The sequence below is a fragment of the Phyllobates terribilis genome, unplaced genomic scaffold (genome assembly GCF_046119375.1).
Source record: "Phyllobates terribilis strain yellow unplaced genomic scaffold, ASM4611937v1 Scaffold_1__5_contigs__length_1240528914, whole genome shotgun sequence".
NCBI classification, from domain to species: domain Eukaryota; kingdom Metazoa; phylum Chordata; class Amphibia; order Anura; family Dendrobatidae; genus Phyllobates; species Phyllobates terribilis.
The window spans coordinates 739232324-739251516 of record NW_027362761.1 but is presented as its reverse complement, the minus strand read 5'-3'; the positions used below and the strand labels follow the sequence as shown (position 1 = coordinate 739251516).

The 19193-nt window shown below is 36.0% G+C and overlaps 10 non-coding genes across 10 annotated transcripts; all 10 read left to right on the top strand.

Annotated features, from left to right (window-relative positions):
* Window positions 1–1156: 1156 nt before the first annotated feature.
* TRNAR-UCU (transfer RNA arginine (anticodon UCU)) lies at window positions 1157–1242 on the top strand. Its single transcript is given in 2 exon segments — window positions 1157–1193; window positions 1207–1242. It is a non-coding gene; the product is annotated as a tRNA-Arg (tRNA).
* Window positions 1243–2977: 1735 nt separating this feature from the next.
* Window positions 2978–3063, top strand: TRNAR-UCU (transfer RNA arginine (anticodon UCU)). Its single transcript is given in 2 exon segments — window positions 2978–3014; window positions 3028–3063. It is a non-coding gene; the product is annotated as a tRNA-Arg (tRNA).
* Window positions 3064–4799: 1736 nt separating this feature from the next.
* Window positions 4800–4885, top strand: TRNAR-UCU (transfer RNA arginine (anticodon UCU)). Its single transcript is given in 2 exon segments — window positions 4800–4836; window positions 4850–4885. It is a non-coding gene; the product is annotated as a tRNA-Arg (tRNA).
* Window positions 4886–6621: 1736 nt separating this feature from the next.
* TRNAR-UCU (transfer RNA arginine (anticodon UCU)) lies at window positions 6622–6707 on the top strand. The gene is given in 2 exon segments: window positions 6622–6658; window positions 6672–6707. It is a non-coding gene; the product is annotated as a tRNA-Arg (tRNA).
* A 1737-nt stretch (window positions 6708–8444) lies between these two features.
* On the top strand, window positions 8445–8530 carry TRNAR-UCU (transfer RNA arginine (anticodon UCU)). Its single transcript is given in 2 exon segments — window positions 8445–8481; window positions 8495–8530. It is a non-coding gene; the product is annotated as a tRNA-Arg (tRNA).
* Window positions 8531–10263: 1733 nt separating this feature from the next.
* Window positions 10264–10349, top strand: TRNAR-UCU (transfer RNA arginine (anticodon UCU)). Its single transcript is given in 2 exon segments — window positions 10264–10300; window positions 10314–10349. It is a non-coding gene; the product is annotated as a tRNA-Arg (tRNA).
* A 2442-nt stretch (window positions 10350–12791) lies between these two features.
* Window positions 12792–12877, top strand: TRNAR-UCU (transfer RNA arginine (anticodon UCU)). The gene is given in 2 exon segments: window positions 12792–12828; window positions 12842–12877. It is a non-coding gene; the product is annotated as a tRNA-Arg (tRNA).
* Window positions 12878–14613: 1736 nt separating this feature from the next.
* Window positions 14614–14699, top strand: TRNAR-UCU (transfer RNA arginine (anticodon UCU)). Its single transcript is given in 2 exon segments — window positions 14614–14650; window positions 14664–14699. It is a non-coding gene; the product is annotated as a tRNA-Arg (tRNA).
* Window positions 14700–16433: 1734 nt separating this feature from the next.
* On the top strand, window positions 16434–16519 carry TRNAR-UCU (transfer RNA arginine (anticodon UCU)). The gene is given in 2 exon segments: window positions 16434–16470; window positions 16484–16519. It is a non-coding gene; the product is annotated as a tRNA-Arg (tRNA).
* A 1736-nt stretch (window positions 16520–18255) lies between these two features.
* TRNAR-UCU (transfer RNA arginine (anticodon UCU)) lies at window positions 18256–18341 on the top strand. The gene is given in 2 exon segments: window positions 18256–18292; window positions 18306–18341. It is a non-coding gene; the product is annotated as a tRNA-Arg (tRNA).
* The last annotated feature ends 852 nt before the right edge of the window (window positions 18342–19193 follow it).

Here is a 19193-nt window from a genome sequence, read left to right as displayed (position 1 = left end):
TGTGGGTTGGATTTGGGGTTTCTAGATATTTTTGGCTGATTTGTCAACTATAACTTAAAAAAAATGCTAAATTTGGGCAAGCATACTGCATTCCATCCGTAGAGTGATTATATGTGTGCATGACTTTTTGGCATAAATATTGTGCCATTACGCAAAACGTGGACTTTTTTTTGCTAAAAAGTTGCCAAAAAGGTCAAAGATAAGAACAGAGTGAAAACAGCTGCCTTGTCCTCATGAACACTTTCTCCTGAGCTGACGAGATCACTGAAATCATGTAAGCAGGTCATTTTTTGAAGAGCTGAAATTCAGTGGAAGTTAGATTTTGCGATTAGGTTAATTTTCATGGCAAGAAATGAGTTTGCACATTTTGGCAATTCATTTGATCTTTATTCATTATAATCTAGAGTTTACACAAATTACCACTAAAAAAGCTGAAGCAGTAAACTTTGTGAAAACCAAATTTTGTATCAGTCTGAAAACTTTTGGCCATTAGAAGTACAGTCCTAGGTATACTTAGAAAAACTGCAAAAGGAAACAATGAGGAAAGGAAAAACGTCTAGAGAAAAGTATAGGTGCCTGCTGAAATCAGGATATATAGCAGGAGCACTTCAGAAAATTTCCCAGCATTTATTTGGACTAAAACACATGTTATCTGATAATCTTCTCAAATGGCTAAATAATTTCTTTTTTATTGACGCCTATCCTTCCCAATCCAGTAGTTCATTAGCATACAAGAACACTTATGTTGCAAACCATTTTTATTGGCTTAAGTTCCAGAGGGCCAGTGGCTACTGTATTGAAGTTGTAGAAAGTAATAAAGATCAAAACTTGAGAGTTAAAACCAACAAAACCTTCTCCTTTCTTGGAATTGCATACATTTCCATGCCACACTTTAGCAACAGGGAACTCTGTTAGTACTTTAAAATGAACTGCTAGCATGTAAGACTAAAAAACGCATGTAGTGAGTATTAATATGAAATAGATCTTTCTTTTTTACAGCATATGTATTTTCTTGCTGGCCAGTTTTACTTTCACATATAAGAAGACTAAGGCAAAGTTTCAAAGAGAACAGGAATCTTACTGCTATCCAGTCACCATCAGGAAAAAATGGATTGTCTAGACATGGCAGAACACCCACCTTAATCAGGAGACTTGTGGCTCTGTGGCGCAATGGATAGCGCATTGGACTTCTAGCCAATTGATGTGATTCAAAGGTTGTGGGTTCGAGTCCCACCAAAGTCATATTTTGTTGTTCGCGTGATATTACTACTTTGTCTCAGTTGATGTTAGAAAAATGAAAAAAAAAAAAGAAAAATATCTGATCTGGGCTTCATATCAAAGTTCAGAGCATTGTTCTAGGACTAAAACTTCACTAGGGCCTACTTGCTGCTGAAGACTAATAGGACAACTTAATTTTGTTGACTTTTAATATGACTCTTTTTGCATCCAGTTTAGAAATTCTTGATTTATGAATGTTACCAGTACCTGAAAGAGAAATGACATGAACTCTTTAATGCTGAGGTTTATTTTCTGATGTCTCTATCAGAGCGAACTAGCTGAGGTTATGGTTTAGAATTGCTGAACTTACAAATTGGAAGTCACATTTAGATTTTAGCTCAACAAACAACGTAGAGGGAGCAGCTACTAACGGCTCAATGTTCCAAAGGATAGCAGATAGGGCACAGTTTGTTATTGCCTATTTTTGGTCTAGTGTTTGATATTCTGTTAGCTGTTTTCAGTAGTCCCAGATTCCTTTTTCAACTTGAGCCTTTTTAAAAGTCTTTTTTGTATGTGTTTGCCTGATATTTCTTTATGATCTCTATTGTGGGTTGGATTTGGGGTTTCTAGATATTTTTGGCTGATTTGTCAACTATAACTTAAAAAAAATGCTAAATTTGGGCAAGCATACTGCATTCCATCCGTAGAGTGATTATATGTGTGCATGACTTTTTGGCATAAATATTGTGCCATTACGCAAAACGTGGACTTTTTTTTGCTAAAAAGTTGCCAAAAAGGTCAAAGATAAGAACAGAGTGAAAACAGCTGCCTTGTCCTCATGAACACTTTCTCCTGAGCTGACGAGATCACTGAAATCATGTAAGCAGGTCATTTTTTGAAGAGCTGAAATTCAGTGGAAATTAGATTTTGCGATTAGGTTAATTTTCATGGCAAGAAATGAGTTTGCACATTTTGGCAATTAATTTGATCTTTATTCATTATAATCTAGAGTTTACACAAATTACCACTAAAAAAGCTGAAGCAGTAAACTTTGTGAAAACCAAATTTTGTATCAGTCTGAAAACTTTTGGCCATTAGAAGTACAGTCCTAGGTATACTTAGAAAAACTGCAAAAGGAAACAATGAGGAAAGGAAAAACGTTTAGAGAAAAGTATAGGTGCCTGCTGAAATCAGGATATATAGCAGGAGCACTTCAGAAAATTTCCCAGCATTTATTTGGACTAAAACACATGTTATCTGATAATCTTCTCAAATGGCTAAATAATTTCTTTTTTATTGACGCCTATCCTTCCCAATCCATTAGTTCATTAGCATACAAGAACACTTATGTTCCAAACCATTTTTCTTGGCTTACGTTCCAGAGGGCCAGTGGCTACTGTATTGAAGTTGTAGAAAGTAATAAAGATCAAAACTTGAGAGTTAAAACCAACAAAACCTACTCCTTTCTTGGAATTGCATACATTTCCATGCCACACTTTAGCAACAGGGAACTCTGTTAGTACTTTAAAATGAACTGCTAGCATGTAAGACTAAAAAACGCATGTAGTGAGTATTAATATGAAATAGATCTTTCTCTTTTACAGCATATGCATTTTCTTGCTGTCCAGTTTTACTTTTACTAATAAGAAGACTAAGGCAAAGTTTCAAAGAGAACAGGAATCTTACTGCTATCGTCACCATCAGGAAAAAATGGATTGTCTAGACATGGCAGAACACCCACCTTAATCAGGAGATTTGTGGCTCTGTGGTGCAATGGATAGCGCATTGGACTTCTAGCAAATTGATGTGATTCAAAGGTTGTGGGTTCGAGTCCCACCAGAGTCATATTTTATTGTTCGCGTGATATTACTACTTTGTCTCAGTTGATGTTAGAAAAATGAAAAAAAAAAAGGAAAATATCAGATCTGGGCTTCATATCAAAGTTCAGAGCATTGTTCTAGGACTAAAACTTCACTAGGGCCTACTTGCTGCTGAAGACTAATAGGACAACTTAATTTTGTTGACTTTTAATATGACTCTTTTTGCATCCAGTTTAGAAATTCTTGATTTATGAATGTTACCAGTACCTGAAAGAGAAATGACATGAACTCTTTAATGCTGAGGTTTATTTTCTGATGTCTCTATCAGAGCGAACTAGCTGAGGTTATGGTTTAGAATTGCTGAACTTACAAATTGGAAGTCACATTTAGATTTTAGCTCAACAAACAACGTAGAGGGAGCAGCTACTAACGGCTCAATGTTCCAAAGGATAGCAGATAGGGCACAGTTTGTTATTGCCTATTTTTGGTCTAGTGTTTGATATTCTGTTAGCTGTTTTCAGTAGTCCCAGATTCCTTTTTCAACTTGAGCCTTTTTAAAAGTCTTTTTTGTATGTGTTTGCCTGATATTTCTTTATGATCTCTATTGTGGGTTGGATTTGGGTTTCTAGATATTTTTGGCTGATTTGTCAACTATAACTTAAAAAAAATGCTAAATTTGGGCAAGCATACTCCAGTAAATCCGTAGAGTGATTATATGTGTGCAGGACTTTTTGGCATAAATATTGTGCCATTACGCAAAACGTGGACTTTTTTTTGCTAAAAAGTTGCCAAAAAGGTCAAAGATAAGAACAGAGTGAAAACAGCTGCCTTGTCCTCATGAACACTTTCTCCTGAGCTGACGAGATCACTGAAATCATGTAAGCAGGTCATTTTTTGAAGAGCTGAAATTCAGTGGAAGTTAGATTTTGCGATTAGGTTAATTTTCATGGCAAGAAATGAGTTTGCACATTTTGGCAATTCATTTGATCTTTATTCATTATAATCTAGAGTTTACACAAATTACCACTAAAAAAAGCTGAAGCAGTAAACTTTGTGAAAACCAAATTTTGTATCAGTCTGAAAACTTTTGGCCATTAGAAGTACAGTCCTAGGTATACTTAGAAAAACTGCAAAAGGAAACAATGAGGAAAGGAAAAACGTCTAGAGAAAAGTATAGGTGCCTGCTGAAATCAGGATATATAGCAGGAGCACTTCAGAAAATTTCCCAGCATTTATTTGGACTAAAACACATGTTATCTGATAATCTTCTCAAATGGCTAAATAATTTCTTTTTTATTGACGCCTATCCTTCCCAATCCAGTAGTTCATTAGCATACAAGAACACTTATGTTCCAAACCATTTTTCTTGGCTTAAGTTCCAGAGGGCCAGTGGCTACTGTATTGAAGTTGTAGAAAGTAATAAAGATCAAAACTTGAGAGTTAAAACCAACAAAACCTACTCCTTTCTTGGAATTGCATACATTTCCATGCCACACTTTAGCAACAGGGAACTCTGTTAGTACTTTAAAATGAACTGCTAGCATGTAAGACTAAAAAACGCATGTAGTGAGTATTAATATGAAATAGATCTTTCTTTTTTACAGCATATGCATTTTCTTGCTGTCCAGTTTTACTTTTACTAATAAGAAGACTAAGGCAAAATTTCAAAGAGAACAGGAATCTTACTGCTATCCAGTCACCATCAGGAAAAAATGGATTGTCTAGACATGGCAGAACACCCACCTTAATCAGGAGACTTGTGGCTCTGTGGCGCAATGGATAGCGCATTGGACTTCTAGCAAATTGATGTGATTCAAAGATTGTGGGTTCGAGTCCCACCAGAGTCATATTTTATTGTTCGCGTGATATTACTACTTTGTCTCAGTTGATGTTAGAAAAATGAAAAAAAAAAAAAAAAATATCAGATCTGGGCTTCATATCAAAGTTCAGAGCATTGTTCTAGGACTAAAACTTCACTAGGGCCTACTTGCTGCTGAAGACTAATAGGACAACTTAATTTTGTTGACTTTTAATATGACTATTTTTGCATCCAGTTTAGAAATTCTTGATTTATGAATGTTACCAGTACCTGAAAGAGAAATGACATGAACTCTTTAATGCTGAGGTTTATTTTCTGATGTCTCTATCAGAGCGAACTAGCTGAGGTTATGGTTTAGAATTGCTGAACTTACAAATTGGAAGTCACATTTAGATTTTAGCTCAACAAACAACGTAGAGGGAGCAGCTACTAACGGCTCAATGTTCCAAAGGATAGCAGATAGGGCACAGTTTGTTATTGCCTATTTTTGGTCTAGTGTTTGATATTCTGTTAGCTGTTTTCAGTAGTCCCAGATTCTTTTTTCAACTTGAGCCTTTTTAAAAGTCTTTTTTGTATGTGTTTGCCTGATATTTCTTTATGATCTCTATTGTGGGTTGGATTTGGGGTTTCTAGATATTTTTGGCTGATTTGTCAACTATAACTTAAAAAAAATGCTAAATTTGGGCAAGCATACTCCAGTCCATCCGTAGAGTGATTATATGTGTGCATGACTTTTTGGCATAAATATTGTGCCATTACGCAAAACGTGGACTTTTTTTTGCTAAAAAGTTGCCAAAAAGGTCAAGGATAAGAACAGAGTGAAAACAGCTGCCTTGTCCTCATGAACACTTTCTCCTGAGCTGACGAGATCACTGAAATCATGTAAGCAGGTCATTTTTTGAAGAGCTGAAATTCAGTGGAAGTTAGATTTTGCGATTAGGTTAATTTTCATGGCAAGAAATGAGTTTGCACATTTTGGCAATTCATTTGATCTTTATTCATTATAATCTAGAGTTTACACAAATTACCACTAAAAAAGCTGAAGCAGTAAACTTTGTGAAAACCAAATTTTGTATCAGTCTGAAAACTTTTGGCCATTAGAAGTACAGTCCTAGGTATACTTAGAAAAACTGCAAAAGGAAACAATGAGGAAAGGAAAAACGTCTAGAGAAAAGTATAGGTGCCTGCTGAAATCAGGATATATAGCAGGAGCACTTCAGAAAATTTCCCAGCATTTATTTGGACTAAAACACATGTTATCTGATAATCTTCTCAAATGGCTAAATAATTTCTTTTTTATTGACGCCTATCCTTCCCAATCCAGTAGTTCATTAGCATACAAGAACACTTATGTTGCAAACCATTTTTATTGGCTTAAGTTCCAGAGGGCCAGTGGCTACTGTATTGAAGTTGTAGAAAGTAATAAAGATCAAAACTTGAGAGTTAAAACCAACAAAACCTTCTCCTTTCTTGGAATTGCATACATTTCCATGCCACACTTTAGCAACAGGGAACTCTGTTAGTACTTTAAAATGAACTGCTAGCATGTAAGACTAAAAAACGCATGTAGTGAGTATTAATATGAAATAGATCTTTCTTTTTTACAGCATATGTATTTTCTTGCTGGCCAGTTTTACTTTCACATATAAGAAGACTAAGGCAAAGTTTCAAAGAGAACAGGAATCTTACTGCTATCCAGTCACCATCAGGAAAAAATGGATTGTCTAGACATGGCAGAACACCCACCTTAATCAGGAGACTTGTGGCTCTGTGGCGCAATGGATAGCGCATTGGACTTCTAGCCAATTGATGTGATTCAAAGGTTGTGGGTTCGAGTCCCACCAAAGTCATATTTTGTTGTTCGCGTGATATTACTACTTTGTCTCAGTTGATGTTAGAAAAATGAAAAAAAAAAAAGAAAAATATCTGATCTGGGCTTCATATCAAAGTTCAGAGCATTGTTCTAGGACTAAAACTTCACTAGGGCCTACTTGCTGCTTAAGACTAATAGGACAACTTAATTTTGTTGACTTTTAATATGACTCTTTTTGCATCCAGTTTAGAAATTCTTGATTTATGAATGTTACCAGTACCTGAAAGAGAAATGACATGAACTCTTTAATGCTGAGGTTTATTTTCTGATGTCTCTATCAGAGCGAACTAGCTGAGGTTATGGTTTAGAATTGCTGAACTTACAAATTGGAAGTCACATTTAGATTTTAGCTCAACAAACAACGTAGAGGGAGCAGCTACTAACGGCTCAATGTTCCAAAGGATAGCAGATAGGGCACAGTTTGTTATTGCCTATTTTTGGTCTAGTGTTTGATATTCTGTTAGCTGTTTTCAGTAGTGCCAGATTCCTTTTTCAACTTGAGCCTTTTTAAAAGTCTTTTTTGTATGTGTTTGCCTGATATTTCTTTATGATCTCTATTGTGGGTTGGATTTGGGGTTTCTAGATATTTTTGGCTGATTTGTCAACTATAACTTAAAAAAAATGCTAAATTTGGGCAAGCATACTCCAGTCCATCCGTAGAGTGATTATATGTGTGCATGACTTTTTGGCATAAATATTGTGCCATTACGCAAAACGTGGACTTTTTTTTGCTAAAAAGTTGCCAAAAAGGTCAAAGATAAGAACAGAGTGAAAACAGCTGCCTTGTCCTCATGAACACTTTCTCCTGAGCTGACGAGATCACTGAAATCATGTAAGCAGGTCATTTCTTGAAGAGCTGAAATTCAGTGGAAATTAGATTTTGCGATTAGGTTAATTTTCATGGCAAGAAATGAGTTTGCACATTTTGGCAATTCATTTGATCTTTATTCATTATAATCTAGAGTTTACACAAATTACCACTAAAAAAGCTGAAGCAGTAAACTTTGTGAAAACCAAATTTTGTATCAGTCTGAAAACTTTTGGCCATTAGAAGTACAGTCCTAGGTATACTTAGAAAAACTGCAAAAGGAAACAATGAGGAAAGGAAAAACGTCTAGAGAAAAGTATAGGTGCCTGCTGAAATCAGGATATATAGCAGGAGCACTTCAGAAAATTTCCCAGCATTTATTTGGACTAAAACACATGTTATCTGATAATCTTCTCAAATGGCTAAATAATTTCTTTTTTATTGACGCCTATCCTTCCCAATCCAGTAGTTCATTAGCATACAAGAACACTTATGTTCCAAACCATTTTTCTTGGCTTAAGTTCCAGAGGGCCAGTGGCTACTGTATTGAAGTTGTAGAAAGTAATAAAGATCAAAACTTGAGAGTTAAAACCAACAAAACCTACTCCTTTCTTGGAATTGCATACATTTCCATGCCACACTTTAGCAACAGGGAACTCTGTTAGTACTTTAAAATGAACTGCTAGCATGTAAGACTAAAAAACGCATGTAGTGAGTATTAATATGAAATAGATCTTTCTTTTTTACAGCATATGCATTTTCTTGCTGTCCAGTTTTACTTTTACTAATAAGAAGACTAAGGCAAAGTTTCAAAGAGAACAGGAATCTTACTGCTATCCAGTCACCATCAGGAAAAAATGGATTGTCTAGACATGGCAGAACACCCACCTTAATCAGGAGACTTGTGGCTCTGTGGCGCAATGGATAGCGCATTGGACTTCTAGCAAATTGATGTGATTCAAAGGTTGTGGGTTCGAGTCCCACCAGAGTCATATTGTATTGTTCGCGTGATATTACTACTTTGTCTCAGTTGATGTTAGAAAAATGAAAAAAAAAAAAAAAATATCAGATCTGGGCTTCATATCAAAGTTCAGAGCATTGTTCTAGGACTAAAACTTCACTAGGGCCTACTTGCTGCTGAAGACTAATAGGACAACTTAATTTTGTTGACTTTTAATATGACTCTTTTTGCATCCAGTTTAGAAATTCTTGATTTATGAATGTTACCAGTACCTGAAAGAGAAATGACATGAACTCTTTAATGCTGAGGTTTATTTTCTGATGTCTCTATCAGAGCGAACTAGCTGAGGTTATGGTTTAGAATTGCTGAACTTACAAATTGGAAGTCACATTTAGATTTTAGCTCAACAAACAACGTAGGGGGAGCAGCTACTAACGGCTCAATGTTCCAAAGGATAGCAGATAGGGCACAGTTTGTTATTGCCTATTTTTGGTCTAGTGTTTGATATTCTGTTAGCTGTTTTCAGTAGTGCCAGATTCCTTTTTCAACTTGAGCCTTTTTAAAAGTCTTTTTTGTATGTGTTTGCCTGATATTTCTTTCTGATCTCTATTGTGGGTTGGATTTGGGGTTTCTAGATATTTTTGGCTGATTTGTCAACTATAACTTAAAAAAATGCTAAATTTGGGCAAGCATACTCCAGTCCATCCGTAGAGTGATTATATGTGTGCATGACTTTTTGGCATAAATATTGTGCCATTACGCAAAACGTGGACTTTTTTTTGCTAAAAAGTTGCCAAAAAGGTCAAAGATAAGAACAGAGTGAAAACAGCTGCCTTGTCCTCATGAACACTTTCTCCTGAGCTGACGAGATCACTGAAATCATGTAAGCAGGTCATTTTTTGAAGAGCTGAAATTCAGTGGAAATTAGATTTTGCGATTAGGTTAATTTTCATGGCAAGAAATGAGTTTGCACATTTTGGCAATTAATTTGATCTTTATTCATTATAATCTAGAGTTTACACAAATTACCACTAAAAAAGCTGAAGCAGTAAACTTTGTGAAAACCAAATTTTGTATCAGTCTGAAAACTTTTGGCCATTAGAAGTACAGTCCTAGGTATACTTAGAAAAACTGCAAAAGGAAACAATGAGGAAAGGAAAAACGTCTAGAGAAAAGTATAGGTGCCTGCTGAAATCAGGATATATAGCAGGAGCACTTCAGAAAATTTACCTGCATTTATTTGGACTAAAACACGTTATCTGATAATCTTCTCAAATGGCTAAATAATTTCTTTTTTATTGACGCCTATCCTTCCCAATCCAGTAGTTCATTAGCATACAAGAACACTTATGTTCCAAACCATTTTTCTTGGCTTAAGTTCCAGAGGGCCAGTGGCTACTGTATTGAAGTTGTAGAAAGAAATAAAGATCAAAACTTGAGAGTTAGAAACCAACAAAAGCTACTCCTTTCTTGGTATTGCATACATTTCCATGCCACACTTTAGCAATAGGGAACTCTGTTAGTAATTTAAAATGAACTGCTAGCATGTAAGACTAAAAAACGCATGTAGTGAGTATTAATATGAAATAGATCTTTCTTTTTTACAGCATATGTATTTTCTTGCTGGTCAGTTTTACTTTCACATATAAGAAGACTAAGGCAAAGTTTCAAAGAGAACAGGAATCTTACTGCTACCCAGTCACCATCAGGAAAAAATGGATTGTCTAGACATGGCAGAACACCCACCTTAATCAGGAGACTTGTGGCTCTGTGGCGCAATGGATAGCGCATTGGACTTCTAGCCAATTGATGTGATTCAAAGGTTGTGGGTTCAAGTCCCACCAGAGTCATATTTTGTTGTTCGCGTGATGTTACTACTTTGTCTCAGTTGATGTTAGAAAAATAAAAAAAAAAAAAGAAAAATATCAGATCTGGGCTTCATATCAAAGTTCAGAGCATTGTTCTAGGACTAAAACTTCACTAGGGCCTACTTGCTGCTGAAGACTAATAGGACAACTTAATTTTGTTGACTTTTAAAATGACTTTTTTTGCATCCAGTTTAGAAATTCTTGATTTATGAATGTTACCAGTACCTGAAAGAGAAATGACATGAACTCTTTAATGCTGAGGTTTATTTTCTGATGTCTCTATCAGAGCGAACTAGCTGAGGTTTTGGTTTAGAATTGCTGAACTTACAAATTGGAAGTCACATTTAGGCTGTGTGCTCACGTAGCGTTTTTCAAGCGTATATGCTGCGGAATTTCCGCAGCGTAAACGCTTGAAAAACGCATGTATATCCGCACCCCATAGTCCCCAATGGCATTCCGCAATGTCAATGCCCATGCTGCGGATTTTTCCGCAGCGTATATGTTGCGGTCAAAAATCCGCAGCATGTTCATTAATTTTGCGGAAGCGCAGCGGAATCAATGTGCGGATGGTACCCAGGTCTGGAGGAGAGGAGACTCTCATCCAGACCTGGGTACCAAAGAAAAAGGAAAAAAAAGAATAAAATAAAATTTATACTTATCTTCTGATGTTTTCCCTCCGTCGCGCTGTTGTCTGAAGGACCTGCCACGTCATTGAGTCATGTGACCCACCACATGACTCAATGACGTCACCGCAGGTCCTGCACACAACAGCGTGAGCCGCTCAAGACTCCGGACGGGGCAGAGAATGCATCGGAAGGTGAGTATAAAGTTTATTTTTTTAATTTTTACCATTCTGAACAAGTTGTCAAGCACTTTTCCAAGTGATGCTTGGAGAAGTGCTTGATAACCCGCATGCGGAAATGCATGCAAAGACACCTCACAAACGCTTCTACCTGCCGGGAAAACCGCATGTAATATCCGCATGTGATTTTCCCGCCAGGGAGAAGCGTAAAAAATATGCTTCAGGTCCGCAACGTGGGCACATAGCCTTAGATTTTAGCTCAACAAACAACGTAGAGGGAGCAGCTACTAACGGCTCAATGTTCCAAAGGATAGCAGATAGGGCACAGTTTGTTATTGCCTATTTTTGGTCTAGTGTTTGATATTCTGTTAGCTGTTTTCAGTAGTCCCAGATTCTTTTTTCAACTTGAGCCTTTTTAAAAGTCTTTTTTGTATGTGTTTGCCTGATATTTCTTTATGATCTCTATTGTGGGTTGGATTTGGGGTTTCTAGATATTTTTGGCTGATTTGTCAACTATAACTTAAAAAAAATGCTAAATTTGGGCAAGCATACTCCAGTCCATCCGTAGAGTGATTATATGTGTGCATGACTTTTTGGCATAAATATTGTGCCATTACGCAAAACGTGGACTTTTTTTTGCTAAAAAGTTGCCAAAAAGGTCAAAGATAAGAACAGAGTGAAAACAGCTGCCTTGTCCTCATGAACACTTTCTCCTGAGCTGACGAGATCACTGAAATCATGTAAGCAGGTCATTTTTTGAAGAGCTGAAATTCAGTGGAAGTTAGATTTTGCGATTAGGTTAATTTTCATGGCAAGAAATGAGTTTGCACATTTTGGCAATTCATTTGATCTTTATTCATTATAATCTAGAGTTTACACAAATTACCACTAAAAAAGCTGAAGCAGTAAACTTTGTGAAAACCAAATTTTGTATCAGTCTGAAAACTTTTGGCCATTAGAAGTACAGTCCTAGGTATACTTAGAAAAACTGCAAAAGGAAACAATGAGGAAAGGAAAAACGTCTAGAGAAAAGTATAGGTGCCTGCTGAAATCAGGATATATAGCAGGAGCACTTCAGAAAATTTCCCAGCATTTATTTGGACTAAAACACATGTTATCTGATAATCTTCTCAAATGGCTAAATAATTTCTTTTTTATTGACGCCTATCCTTCCCAATCCAGTAGTTCATTAGCATACAAGAACACTTATGTTCCAAACCATTTTTCTTGGCTTAAGTTCCAGAGGGCCAGTGGCTACTGTATTGAAGTTGTAGAAAGTAATAAAGATCAAAACTTGAGAGTTAAAACCAACAAAACCTACTCCTTTCTTGGTATTGCATACATTTCCATGCCACACTTTAGCAACAGGGAACTCTGTTAGTACTTTAAAATGAACTGCTAGCATGTAAGACTAAAAAACGCATGTAGTGATTATTAATATGAAATAGATCTTTCTTTTTTACAGCATATGCATTTTCTTGCTGTCCCGTTTTACTTTTACATATAAGAAGACTAAGGCAAAGTTTCAAAGAGAACAGGAATCTTACTGCTATCCAGTCACCATCAGGAAAAAATGGATTGTCTAGACATGGCAGAACACCCACCTTAATCAGGAGACTTGTGGCTCTGTGGCGCAATGGATAGCGCATTGGACTTCTAGCCAATTGATGTGATTCAAAGGTTGTGGGTTCGAGTCCCACCAGAGTCATATTTTGTTGTTCGCGTGATATTACTTCTTTGTCTCAGTTGATGTTAGAAAAATGAAAAAAAAAAAGAAAAATATCAGATCTGGGCTTCATATCAAAGTTCAGAGCATTGTTCTAGGACTAAAACTTCACTAGGGCCTACTTGCTGCTGAAGACTAATAGGACAACTTCATTTTGTTGACTTTTAAAATGACTTTTTTTGCATCCAGTTTAGAAATTCTTGATTTATGAATGTTACCAGTACCTGAAAGAGAAATGACATGAACTCTTTAATGCTGAGGTTTATTTTCTGATGTCTCTATCAGAGCGAACTAGCTGAGGTTATGGTTTAGAATTGTTGAACTTACAAATTGGAAGTCACATTTAGATTTTAGCTCAACAAACAACGTAGAGGGAGCAGCTACTAACGGCTCAATGTTCCAAAGGATAGTAGATAGAGCACAGTTTGTTATTGCCTATTTTTGGTCTAGTGTTTGATATTCTATTAGCTGTTTTCAGTAGTCCCAGATTCTTTTTTCAACTTGAGCCTTTTTAAAAGTCTTTTTTGTATGTGTTTGCCTGATATTTCTTTATGATCTCTATTGTGGGTTGGATTTGGGGTTTCTAGATATTTTTGGCTGATTTGTCAACTATAACTTAAAAAAAATGCTAAATTTGGGCAAGCATACTCCAGTCCATCCGTAGAGTGATTATATGTGTGCATGACTTTTTGGCATAAATATTGTGCCATTACGCAAAACGTGGACTTTTTTTTGCTAAAAAGTTGCCAAAAAGGTCAAAGATAAGAACCGAGGGAAAACAGCTGCCTTGTCCTCATGAACACTTTCTCCTGAGCTGACGAGATCACTGAAATCATGTAAGCAGGTCATTTTTTGAAGAGCTGAAATTCAGTGGAAATTAGATTTTGCGATTAGGTTAATTTTCATGGCAAGAAATGAGTTTGCACATTTTGGCAATTCATTTGATCTTTATTCATTATAATCTAGAGTTTACACAAATTACCACTAAAAAAGCTGAAGCAGTAAACTTTGTGAAAACCAAATTTTGGATCAGTCTGAAAACTTTTTGCCATTAGAAGTACAGTCCTAGGTATACTTAGAAAAACTGCAAAAGGAAACAATGAGGAAAGGAAAAATGTCTAGAGAAAAGTATAGGTGCCTGCTGAAATCAGGATATATAGCAGGAGCACTTCAGAAAATTTCCCAGCATTTATTTGGACTAAAACTCATGTTATCTGATAATCTTCTCAAATGGCTAAATAATTTCTTTTTTATTGACGCCTATCCTTCCCAATCCAGTAGTTCATTAGCATACAAGAACACTTATGTTCCAAACCATTTTTCTTGGCTTAAGTTCCAGAGGGCCAGTGGCTATTGTATTGAAGTTGTACAAAGTAATAAAGATCAAAACTTGAGAGTTAAAACCAACAAAACCTACTCCTTTCTTGGAATTGCATACATTTCCATGCCACACTTTAGCAACAGGGAACTCAGTTAGTACTTTAAAATGAACTGCTAGCATGTAAGACTAAAAAACGCATGTAGTGAGTATTAATCTGAAATAGATCTTTCTTTTTTACAGCATATGCATTTTCTTGCTGTCCAGTTTTACTTTTACATATAAGAAGACTAAGGCAAAGTTTCAAAGAGAACAGGAATCTTACTGCTATCCAGTCACCATCAGGAAAAAATGGATTGTCTAGACATGGCAGAACACCCACCTTAATCAGGAGACTTGTGGCTCTGTGGCGCAATGGATAGCGCATTGGACTTCTAGCCAATTGATGTGATTCAAAGGTTGTGGGTTTGAGTCCCACCAGAGTCATATTTTGTTGTTCGCGTGATATTACTACTTTGTCTCAGTTGATGTTAGAAAAATGAAAAAAAAAAAGAAAAATATCAGATCTGGGCTTCATATCAAAGTTCAGAGCATTGTTCTAGGACTAAAACTTCACTAGGGCCTACTTGCTGCTGAAGACTAATAGGACAACTTAATTTTGTTGACTTTTAAAATGACTTTTTTTGCATCCAGTTTAGAAATTCTTGATTTATGAATGTTACCAGTACCTGAAAGAGAAATGACATGAACTCTTTAATGCTGAGGTTTATTTTCTGATGTCTCTATCAGAGCGACCTAGCTGAGGTTATGGTTTAGAATTGCTGAACTTACAAATTGGAAGTCACATTTAGATTTTAGCTCAACAAACAACGTAGAGGGAGCAGCTACTAACGGCTCAATGTTCCAAAGGATAGCAGATAGGGCACAGTTTGTTATTGCCTATTTTTGGTCTAGTGTTTGATATTCTGTTAGCTGTTTCCAGTAGTCCCAGATTCTTTTTTCAACTTGAGCCTTTTTAAAAGTCTTTTTTGTATGTGTTTGCCTGATATTTCTTTATGATCTCTATTGTGGGTGGATTTGGGGTTTCTAGATATTTTTGGCTGATTTGTCAACTATAACTTAAAAAAAATGCTAAATTTGGGCAAGCATACTCCAGTCCATCCGTAGAGTGATTATATGTGTGCATGACTTTTTGGCATAAATATTGTGCCATTACGCAAAACGTGGACTTTTTTTTGCTATAAAGTTGCCAAAAAGGTCAAAGATAAGAACAGAGTGAAAACAGCTGCCTTGTCCTCATGAACACTTTCTCCTGAGCTGACGAGATCACTGAAATCATGTAAGCAGGTCATTTTTTGAAGAGCTGAAATTCAGTGGAAATTAGATTTTGCGATTAGGTTAATTTTCATGGCAAGAAATGAGTTTGCACATTTTGGCAATTCATTTGATCTTTATTCATTATAATCTAGAGTTTACACAAATTACCACTAAAAAAGCTGAAGCAGTAAACTTTGTGAAAACCAAATTTTGTATCAGTCTGAAAACTTTTTGCCATTAGAAGTACAGTCCTAGGTATACTTAGAAAAACTGCAAAAGGAAACAATGAGGAAAGGAAAAATGTCTAGAGAAAGTATAGGTGCCTGCTGAAATCAGGATATATAGCAGGAGCACTTCAGAAAATTTCCCAGCATTTATTTGGACTAAAACTCATGTTATCTGATAATCTTCTCAAATGGCTAAATAATTTCTTTTTTATTGACGCCTATCCTTCCCAATCCAGTAGTTCATTAGCATACAAGAACACTTATGTTCCAAACCATTTTTCTTGGCTTAAGTTCCAGAGGGCCAGTGGCTACTGTATTGAAGTTGTAGAAAGTAATAAAGATCAAAACTTGAGAGTTAAAACCAACAAAACCTACTCCTTTCTTGGAATTGCATACATTTCCATGCCACACTTTAGCAACAGGGTACTCTGTTAGTACTTTAAAATGAACTGCTAGCATGTAAGACTAAAAAACGCATGTAGTGAGTATTAATCTGAAATAGATCTTTCTTTTTTACAGCATATGCATTTTCTTGCTGTCCAGTTTTACTTTTACATATAAGAAGACTAAGGCAAAGTTTCAAAGAGAACAGGAATCTTACTGCTATCCAGTCACCATCAGGAAAGAATGGATTGTCTAGACATGGCAGAACACCCACCTTAATCAGGAGACTTGTGGCTCTGTGGCGCAATGGATAGCGCATTGGACTTCTAGCCAATTGATGTGATTCAAAGGTTGTGGGTTCGAGTCCCACCAGAGTCATATTTTGTTGTTCGCGTGATATTACTACTTTGTCTCAGTTGATGTTAGAAAAATGAAAAAAAAAAAGAAAAATATCAGATCTGGGCTTCATATCAAAGTTCAGAGCATTGTTCCAGGACTAAAACTTCACTAGGGCCTACTTGCTGCTGAAGACTAATAGGACAACTTCATTTTGTTGACTTTTAAAATGACTTTTTTTGCATCCAGTTTAGAAATTCTTGATTTATGAATGTTACCAGTACCTGAAAGAGAAATGACATGAACTCTTTAATGCTGAGGTTTATTTTCTGATGTCTCTATCAGAGCGAACTAGCTGAGGTTATGGTTTAGAATTGCTGAACTTACAAAATGGAAGTCACATTTAGATTTTAGCTCAACAAACAACGTAGAGGGAGCAGCTACTGACGGCTCAATGTTCCAAAGGATAGCAGATAGGGCACAGTTTGTTATTGCCTATTTTTGGTCTAGTGTTTGATATTCTGTTAGCTGTTTTCAGTAGTCCCAGATTCTTTTTTCAACTTGAGCCTTTTTAAAAGTCTTTTTTGTATGTGTTTGCCTGATATTTCTTTATGATCTCTATTGTGGGTTGGATTTGGGGTTTCTAGATATTTTTGGCTGATTTGTCAACTATAACTTAAAAAAAATGCTAAATTTGGGCAAGCATACTCCAGTCCATCCGTAGAGTGATTATATGTGTGCATGACTTTTTGGCATAAATATTGTGCCATTACGCAAAACGTGGACTTTTTTTTGCTAAAAAGTTGTCAAAAAGGTCAAAGATAAGAACAGAGTGAAAACAGCTGCCTTGTCCTCATGAACACTTTCTCCTGAGCTGATGAGATCACTGAAATCATGTAAGCAGGTCATTTTTTGAAGAGCTGAAATTCAGTGGAAGTTAGATTTTGCGATTAGGTTAATTTTCATGGCAAGAAATGAGTTTGCACATTTTGGCAATTCATTTGATCTTTATTCATTATAATCTAGAGTTTACACAAATTACCACTAAAAAAGCTGAAGCAGTAAACTTTGTGAAAACCAAATTTTGTATCAGTCTGAAAACTTTTGGCCATTAGAAGTACAGTCCTAGGTATACTTAGAAAAACTGCAAAAGGAAACAATGAGGAAAGGAAAAACGTCTAGAGAAAAGTATAGGTGCCTGCAGAAATCAGGATATATAGCAGGAGCACTTCAGAAAATTTCCCAGCATTTATTTGGACTAAAACACATGTTATCTGATAATCTTCTCAAATGGCTAAATAATTTCTTTTTTATTGACGCCTATCCTTCCCAATCCAGTAGTTCATTAGCATACAAGAACACTTATGTTCCAAACCATTTTTCTTGGCTTAAGTTCCAGAGGGCCAGTGGCTACTGTATTGAAGTTGTAGAAAGTAATAAAGATCAAAACTTGAGAGTTAAAACCAACAAAACCTACTCCTTTCTTGGAATTGCATACATTTCCATGCCACACTTTAGCAACAGGGAACTCTGTTAGTACTTTAAAATGAACTGCTAGCATGTAAGACTAAAAAACGCATGTAGTGAGTATTAATATGAAATAGATCTTTCTTTTTTACAGCATATGCATTTTCTTGCTGTCCAGTTTTACTTTTACTAATAAGAAGACTAAGGCAAAGTTTCAAAGAGAACAGGAATCTTACTGCTATCCAGTCACCATCAGGAAAAAATGGATTGTCTAGACATGGCAGAACACCCACCTTAATCAGGAGACTTGTGGCTCTGTGGCGCAATGGATAGCACATTGGACTTCTAGCCAATTGATGTGGTTCAAAGGTTGTGGGTTCGAGTCCCACCAGAGTCATATTTTGTTGTTCGCGTGATATTACTACTTTGTCTCAGTTGATGTTAGAAAAATGAAAAAAAAAAAAGAAAAATATCACATCTGGGCTTCATATCAAAGTTCAGAGCATTGTTCTAGGACTAAAACTTCACTAGGGCCTACTTGCTGCTGAAGACTAATAGGACAACTTAATTTTGTTGACTTTTAATATGACTCTTTTTGCATCCAGTTTAGAAATTCTTGATTTATGAATGTTACCAGTACCTGAAAGAGAAATGACATGAACTCTTTAATGCTGAGGTTTATTTTCTGATGTCTCTATCAGAGCGAACTAGCTGAGGTTATGGTTTAGAATTGCTGAACTTACAAATTGGAAGTCACATTTAGATTTTAGCTCAACAAACAACGTAGAGGGAGCAGCTACTAACGGCTCAATGTTCCAAAGGATAGCAGATAGGGCACAGTTTGTTATTGCCTATTTTTGGTCTAGTGTTTGATATTCTGTTAGCTGTTTTCAGTAGTCCCAGATTCCTTTTTCAACTTGAGCCTTTTTAAAAGTCTTTTTTGTATGTGTTTGTCTGATATTTCTTTATGATCTCTATTGTGGGTTGGATTTGGGGTTTCTAGATATTTTTGGCTGATTTGTCAACTATAACTTAAAAAAAATGCTAAATTTGGGCAAGCATACTCCAGTCCATCCGTAGAGTGATTATATGTGTGCATGACTTTTTGGCATAAATATTGTGCCATTACGCAAAACGTGGACTTTTTTTTGCTAAAAAGTTGCCAAAAAGGTCAAAGATAAGAACAGAGTGAAAACAGCTGCCTTGTCCTCATGAACACTTTCTCCTGAGCTGACGAGATCACTGAAAT